Consider the following 8,471-nt stretch of genomic DNA (forward strand, 5'->3'; position numbering starts at 1 on the left):
CAAGTGACACAACACAAGTGAAATAAAGCCTCATAAATTAAACAAATAACCCGAATAAACAAATAAACCGACATATTGGCGAGTTAATTTGGGGCTAAACAAAAACCCTAAACAGCGGGTTCATTCAATCGTCACTATCAACCATCATTCAATCGTCAATCGTATCTATCTTCAACAGAATCTGGACACCAATTATCACTCTCTAACATTATTCGACAAGGTAATCTTCAATCTTTAACATCTCTGTACTGTTTATTTGTGTTTTGTGTTATAGCACTGTTTCATTCGATCGTATTGTGTGACTTGTTTATTTTATTATTTTTTGTTAGTAACAAGTGAATATACGAATGTAATTGCTTATACGTTGAATGCATGTCACAGTATGTTGATGAATATAGAGATTCACCACCACGAGACCTTTAACTCGGATGCAAGAAATCATAGATATATTGGGGGATATGTTGATATTATTAAAAAAATTGATACCGATGTGCTATGATTTAGAGATTTAGACGATTTTGCTGAAAAGTATCAGTATAGTACTAATTGCTTAGTTAATTTCATGACCGATGGGAATAATATGGGGAATGGAATTAGGCTTCTTTATGATGATTCCACAATTCCACAATTCAAGAATGTGTTGATGTGTGTACGCCTTTCTGTAAAATTGTGCTATATGTCGATCACTCATTTACTGATGACCTTATTGCTACTAATGACAAAGGAAAGAAAGTTGTTGTTAATGAGGAGGGTGAGGATTCTGGTGGAGATAAAGGGAGGAGGATAGTGATAGTGAAGATGAGGATTATGAATACAAAAAAAACTGAGAGTGAGGATAGTGACAGTGAGGGATCTTTCTATATTGAGAGTGATGAAGAGCTGAGGGAGAACAAGAGGAAAAGTAAGCTGGTTAGAGAGGAACTCAGGAAAGCAATGGCCACTGCACCTTTTGAAGAGTCAGATTTTGACTCTGATGAGTTAAGGTCTATTACATCCTCAAGTGAGGATGAAAATTGTCAAATTGGGTATATTGGACCCCCAGTTGTGTCTAGAAAACAGAGAAGAAAGGTTGTTGGTGGGTCAAATAAAAATAGGGACAAAATAGAGTGGAGTCCTGGAATGGCCTTTATAAACAGGGAAGAATTTAGGAGCACTGTCAGAAAATATGGGTTGGAGGAGAGGAGAGCTGTGTATTTTGTGTGCAATGAGCCTGATAGATGTCATGTTAAATGTGACCCTAGATGTCCATTTAGGATTTGGGTAATAAAACAGAAAGGAGTTGACACTGTGGAGATAAGAACACTGGTTAATGAGCATATCTGTACTAAACCATTCAAAAACAAGCTAGCAAGTGTTAAGTACTTAACTTAGAGATATGGTGACAGGATAAGGAAAAAACCCCCAATGGAAGGTAAAGGAGATGTTTGAAACCATTAGGAATGAAATGGAAATAGAATTCCCCTGGATCAAGATAATGAGGCTAAGAAAAGTTGCACTGGATGGAGTAGCTGATTAACTTAAGGTGCACTACTCCAGGGTTAGGGACTTTGGGTATGAAGTGTTGAAAAACTATCCACACAACACTGTAAAAATTTTCGGGACAAGAATGAATGAGGGTGATGTTAATAGATTTAAAAGGATATACATTTGCTATGCTACTTTAAAATCAGGGTGGAAAGCTGGTTGTAGACCCATATTGGGGTTAGATGGGTGTTTCCTTAAAACTGTTACTGGAGGACAATTATTGAGTGCAGTTGGCAGAGATGGGAATAATTGCATGTTCTCAGTCTGTATTGTTGTTGTTGACAGTGAAAGCACTAATTTCTGGAGATGGTTTTATCCTTCATGCAAGATGACTTGGACCTGGCAGATGGAATGGGGCCGACAATAATATCTGATCAGCAGAAGGTCAATATTTTTAAAGTTTTTGCTTTTAACTTGATCACATCTTTGTACTGTATTTGTATTTAATATATATGTGTATTACATTATTGCACTCCAGGGTCTTGAAAATGCTGTTAAGGAGCTATTACCTAGGTCTGAACATAGGTTATGTACCAGACACATCTACAACAATTTTAGGAAAAAGTAAGTTAATTTAATGTCAGTTGTCATATTTGTTGTATGTACACATCACTTATTTACACACATACAAGTGCAAATTCCCATCAGGTTTTATTAAAAAGCTTTTTGGAATGCTGCTTGCTCAACACACTATTGTGCAAGACATGCATGTACAATAACAAGACTAAGTCAAATTGACAACCCTAAGTAAGTTGTATGGTAATCTATGTTTGTATTGTGTATTGTAATACTCAAGTCTATAAAAATGTTTAAGGGCAGACTGGAGTCTTTTTCTGTAAACAGTATCAAGCCTAAGAATTCTATCTGGAAGAAGATCAAGAAGATCATGCCTCAGAAGAATTATGAAGAAGCTTGGAGTTGAATAAATATATTTTGGGAAAAATATTCTAAGTCAAGATCTCTACAAGTCACAGATTAAGTGATATAGAGAAGTCATTTGAGAACTCCAGAATGACTTATCGAGAAGTCAGGAAAGCTACTAGAGAACTTAGAGATATCGACAATCCAAATTGAAGACATGAAGATTGGAGATATCAACAAGTCATTTCTTCACTAGAGAACTCTAGAGATATCGATAAGTCAAAATATCACTAGAGATCTCTGAGATATCGATAAGTCTATTTGCCACTAGAGAACTCTAGAGATATCGATAAGTCAAAATATCACTAGAGATCTCTGAGATATCGATAAATCTATTTTATTTTTTTATTTTTTTATTGTAGGTAACCCGCAGCCGCTACCCTTCGGGTGCGTACTGGGTAAAAACCCTACGGGCTCACGCAATAGCCTGCAAATCACGTGAACCAAGGTAAACCACATTTAAGTGACAGGCTCTGGCTCAGGTTGCATAATCATAAATTCTCCTCCCGTGAGATTCGAACCTGTGACCAAGAGGATAGTTATCCTCTCTTTAACCAACTGAGCCAACTCTTGCGGGCTCGATAAGTCTATTTTCCACTAGAGAACTCAGAGATAACGATAAGCCAAAGTGAATACATGAAGATGTGAGATCTCGACAAGCCAAATTCTCTTATAGAGAACTCAGAGACTTCGATAAGTCAAAACAACTGTAGAGTGATTAGAGATCTCGATAAACCAATATACTTATCGAGATGTCAAGTTCCTTACATACCAAACTGGAGATCTCGAGGTAAATCTCAAATTACAAAATGCAGACCAGTTCAATGTCCAAGATTATCAATCAACAAACAATCTAATCAGTTGGATTGACAAGTCTACAAAAAGCAGCTTGAAGAGTACAAGATCAAAGGCCAAGATTAACTGGTAAAGTAAAGTCATAGGCGTGCAAGATTAACAAAGATACACTAAGTTATAAATAGAAAGATTTGATTATCTAGAAATAGGGTTTAGTATATGTTGTTGCATGCTGTGTAAAAACCTATGTTTACTGATCTATAAAGTAAACACTGGATGCTTTGTTAGCTGTAACAATTTAGATCAGAAAAATCTTGTATTCTCTCAAGTAAGAAGCTAAGTTCTTTAGCAATAAAGAGCCTAGAAATTTTGTAGCAAAACATTCTTAATTTTAATATAAAATTAAGTGAGTTTTGAAAGATTTGTGTTCACTGTTTTATCTGTCCATTCAGTACTAACACATTTAACTACAAGATTTTAATTTACTTTGTTCATAACCAAAAACACTTCAAGAAAAGCAGAAAAACACATTCACCCCCCCCCTCTGTGTGTGATTCATTATCTAACACACACCAAACTGCACATAAAAATTTTGTGAAGCAAATTGAGAACACTTCTAAACTGGCTGCTGAACACTTGAACAGAATTGATGCCAAAGCATGGTCTAAAGCATTCATATCTACTATTCCAAAAGCTGACAATATTGAGAATAATATGTCTAAATGCTTTAACTCCTGGATAATAAATGAGAGGTAAAATTTAATTGGACTTATTTAAATATAAATGTGTGATTTTACTTGTTTAAATAATATGTCTGATTCGTGTATCTTTTTATTTCAGGTTTATGCCACTTCTAGATATGCTTCAAGAAATCCATTTCAAACTGTTGTCAAGAGTTAGAGAGAAAATGGATGAAATGATATCCTCTAACTTGCATCTATTCCCCAAGATTAAAAATTACTTGATGACATGATTACTCAATCAAGAAAGTGGAGGGCTTCTTAGGATGGACAAAGCAGGTATCAAGTGAAGTACAACACAAGGTTTGTCACTGTTGATTTAGATAGAAGATCTTGTGATTGTAGGAATTTTGATTTAACTGGGATACCTTATCCCCATGCATTGGATTCCATATTTGATAGAAGGAATCAACCTTTGGATAATGTATCTGATTATTATAAAAGGGACGGGTATTTGGCTACATATTCTTTCACCTTGCAAGCACTGAAAGGCATTGATTATTGGGATTATCACTTTGATGAGGAGTTACTTCCACCAGAAATTCCAAAAAAATTAAAAGGTAGGCCTAATAGACTAAAAATGAGAGAAGAATGGGAGGGAGGAACTCAAGGAAAGAGGGACGACAAGGATGAAAAGGTTCAGAGGTGGAGTGGAAAAAGGGTGCATCACTGTAGTAAGTGTGGTAAAACTGGTCACATGAGAACAAAATGCCCTGATCTGTAAGGTGTTGTTCAGAATGAGGGTGAAGAAGGGGCTCAAAATGAGGGTGAAGAAGGGGCTCAAAATGAAGTTCATGGTAAACAAAGTGTTGTTCAAAATGTGGGTGAAGAAGGGGGTCAAAATGAGGATGAAATAGAGGCTCAAAATGAAGTTCATGATGAACAAAGTGTTGTTCAGAATGAGCAAGGTTCTGAGATTATTGGTCAGTCATCTGTCAAATGGAAGAAATTGGGTCTAGGAAGACCTAAACTAGCTATTAGGAGGCCTAAAACTAAAAATATAAGGGTTGAGCCATATGTAATTTGTACCGCCCCCAAATCCAGGGTCAGGAATCTGGGTCGTCACGCCATCCTTCACTCATGTGTAACCTGGTATTGATTCAATAATCCAACAGACCCCAATCTCATACTCGCACACACAAGTTATAGACTTAGAAATGACGTACCAAATGTAATCTTCTTTTATTACACTGAAATGTACTTTACAGGATCTCAAACAATTATTTATAACCTCTACATGAAGTTACAATAATTACGATTGATATCTTATATCTATCTGATACTCTAGCACACCTGAGACAAAGCTTCCAGGGATCCTCCCCATTACTGCAAGCGACTAAGACCCACACTGGCATACTGGTTATCTGTTGTGTTGTGTCATTTAAAAGAAAGCAAGAGTGAGCTATAATGCCCAGCATAATAATGTACAGTATGAAAATGACTGTATGATAAACTCATGTAAAACATCATATTTGATAGTTACATTTTATTCAAAAATACTTTTCCTGGGTGATACACACCTTTTACGAAAACAATCCTTTAGTGGATTTTATTAACCTGCGAATACCTTAATAGTAAACCCAGCACCTAGGCTTGGGTTACGGTATTACATCACAATTCCAATTGGAAGAATAGGACATTCGTTGGAGCCACCGCATACGATGATCAGTCATTTAAAAGAAAGCAAGAGTGAGCTATTGTAACACCCCCAAATCCGGGGTCGGGGATTCGGGTTGTCACGAGTTCCATTTCCCTTAATAACACCCAATCTTAGTAAACAATCAACTACTCTGCACTGTGACCCAACAATAAACACACACACCACAAGTTATAGTCTCAGAGATGAATATCCAAAAATAATCACAAGTCATTTTATTCCACAATTATAAGCCAATACACCTTAAAAGGGTTTCTGAATAAATTTACATTTCTTTGCCATTATTACAATTGATAAAGATACATAAGTCTGGTACATCAAAAGTTGAAAGCCTAGCCTATTGGTAGTTCCTACCTCAGCTACAGCGACATCAACACCTATAGGAAACTGCGGAACGTTTCCTGATCGCTTGCGAATCGGGAGCTTGGTCATGTTCATCTTTTCTATCTGTTGTTGTGTGATGAAAGAAGAAAGCAAGGGTGAGCAACAAGCCCACCAAAATAATATGTATAATGATTTACAATATATGAGCATTCTCATAGTACTCATGAAAGTCTTGGTCAAGAAGAAATGAACCAAGTTTGATATCTTAATGCGATGAAGTCGCAAAATATTCAGTATATATACATATATACTTTTCAAAATCTTGGAAGTCCTCTTCCATGCATAATATACACAGAGTTCCAGTTTATAACTGTATAAAACTATCGTTGCAAGGTGATCTCATATATCTAACCTTGTCTCAACGTTTTTCTGAAATTCTTTGACATGCATAAGATAATCATTTACTAGATATAAGTTTAAAAGATGAAGTTACAAGATACTCCAATATACTTATATCTTTTCCAAATATTACTTGAACTAGGGGTGAGCAAACAAAAACCGAAAAACCGAAACCGGACCGAAAAACCGAAAAACCGTACCGAAAAAAACCGAAACCGACAAAAACCGAAAAAACCCGTAACCGAACCGAACCGACCGGACGGTTTGGTAACGGTTACGGTTTTATCCTTAAAACCGAACCGAAAAACCGAACCGCAAATATTATTTTAAAATATTTAATATATATTTATTTACTTATCTATTTTATACAAATATGAGTATATGATACTTGCCAAATTTATATAAGAATTTTAAAAACCTTTTGTTGTTGGGCCTGTAGATGGATTATGATAGTCATTTACTTGCGCTTGGACTTGTCGATAGTCATTCATATTATAGCTCTATTAATTCATCAATACGAATCCCTCATTTAACGATGCTACTTGTTTGTTACATTATACTAAATAATTAATTTTCTTAGATTTATATTAAATAACGTCTATAAATATTCTTAGTATTATATTAAATAATTATTTTTTTAAAAAAATAAAAACCGAAAAAAATCGAAATCGATAAACGGTTAACCGAACCGAAAATAACCGTTCCGAACGGTTCGGTTACGGTTAATAGCTAGAAACCGAACCGACATACACGGTTCGGTAACGGTTTTCGGTAAAAACCGAACCGAACCGAACCGTGCACACCCCTAACTTGAACTACCACCGTTCAAGTTATAATTAGTTCAAAAGTTCATCACATAGATGAGACTACACGATAATACTTGAATAGATTCAATCTTTAAAATATCATCAAAATAAAATGAAGTTATGAGATACTTCATTTGATGCAAACATCATTTTGAAAACTTGACCCTGCCAACACTCAACAATCGCCCAACCGTAGCCTTTCTATCGAAGTGCTCTGGGTAGTATTGCAGAAATATCCAATTGGATGATGAACTCATTACGGGAGTTTGCCGCGCCAGGAAGACCACTTACGATGATCAGTCGTAGTAGTACAACCCCACCATTTTCTACATGTAGAGGAGAACCTGTCGGATTTACTTGTCAACCGAACACTGGACTCCTAAGGAATGGACCGTCTTAGCGGAACTTCCAGGCCATTATGGGCCAATATAATAAGGCCGGGCCGGCGCCACTCGACCATTTACGCCACTCCTAGTTCAGATGAAATCCATGACTCTGAAACGTAAAGCTCGTCCCCCCTTTCCCCAAGTAGAAACTTGTTGATACGGCTCCACCAAGAAGTCGTATCTAGTTGAAAAGGAAAACTCACCGATATTTCCCAGGCGATGCCTGTTAATGGATTAACTTGTTCCAAGAATTTTACTTCCCGAGTGTTGGGTAAGTAATCAAAATTCTTTTATCAAGACAGCAACCTTGTTGCGAATATAAAACACACCACAGAGCCGAATCCCTCAGGTTTTGAGCGAGTATTTAAATCCCCTTTGAAAGGAGGATCTTAAATATAAAAATGAGTTTTGGGATCCGCTCTAACTTTTAAAAATCATTTTGAAGACTCGCAAAACATTTTTAAGAATGTTCGGAGTGATGCTGATTTAATAAATCAGTCCCAATATAAAAAAATATATCTGAATATTATTATTTAAATAATATTCCCATAAAGAATAATCTTTATAAAAATAATTGAAGTAGATGTTGTAAAACTTATACTTGAATTGGATATTAAATAACCAAAGATATACTTATACGAACGTACTATCTTTATTTGAATAATCGAAAATAAGTTTGATTATCGAAACATTATTCTTTAATAAAATAAAGAATATTATTTAATAAATAAGCGGAGTCATAAGTCCTCAAATGAATATTCAAAATAATATTCATTAAATAAAATAAACGGAGTCTTAAGTCCTCGAATGAATATTCAAAATAATATTCATTAAATAAAGTAAGCGGAGTCATAAGTCCTCGAATGAATATTCAGAATAATATTCATTAAATAATATAAAGTTATCGAATAAACCTTAT

Source organism: Apium graveolens, chromosome 8, assembly GCF_009905375.1.
Source record: "Apium graveolens cultivar Ventura chromosome 8, ASM990537v1, whole genome shotgun sequence".
NCBI classification, from domain to species: domain Eukaryota; kingdom Viridiplantae; phylum Streptophyta; class Magnoliopsida; order Apiales; family Apiaceae; genus Apium; species Apium graveolens.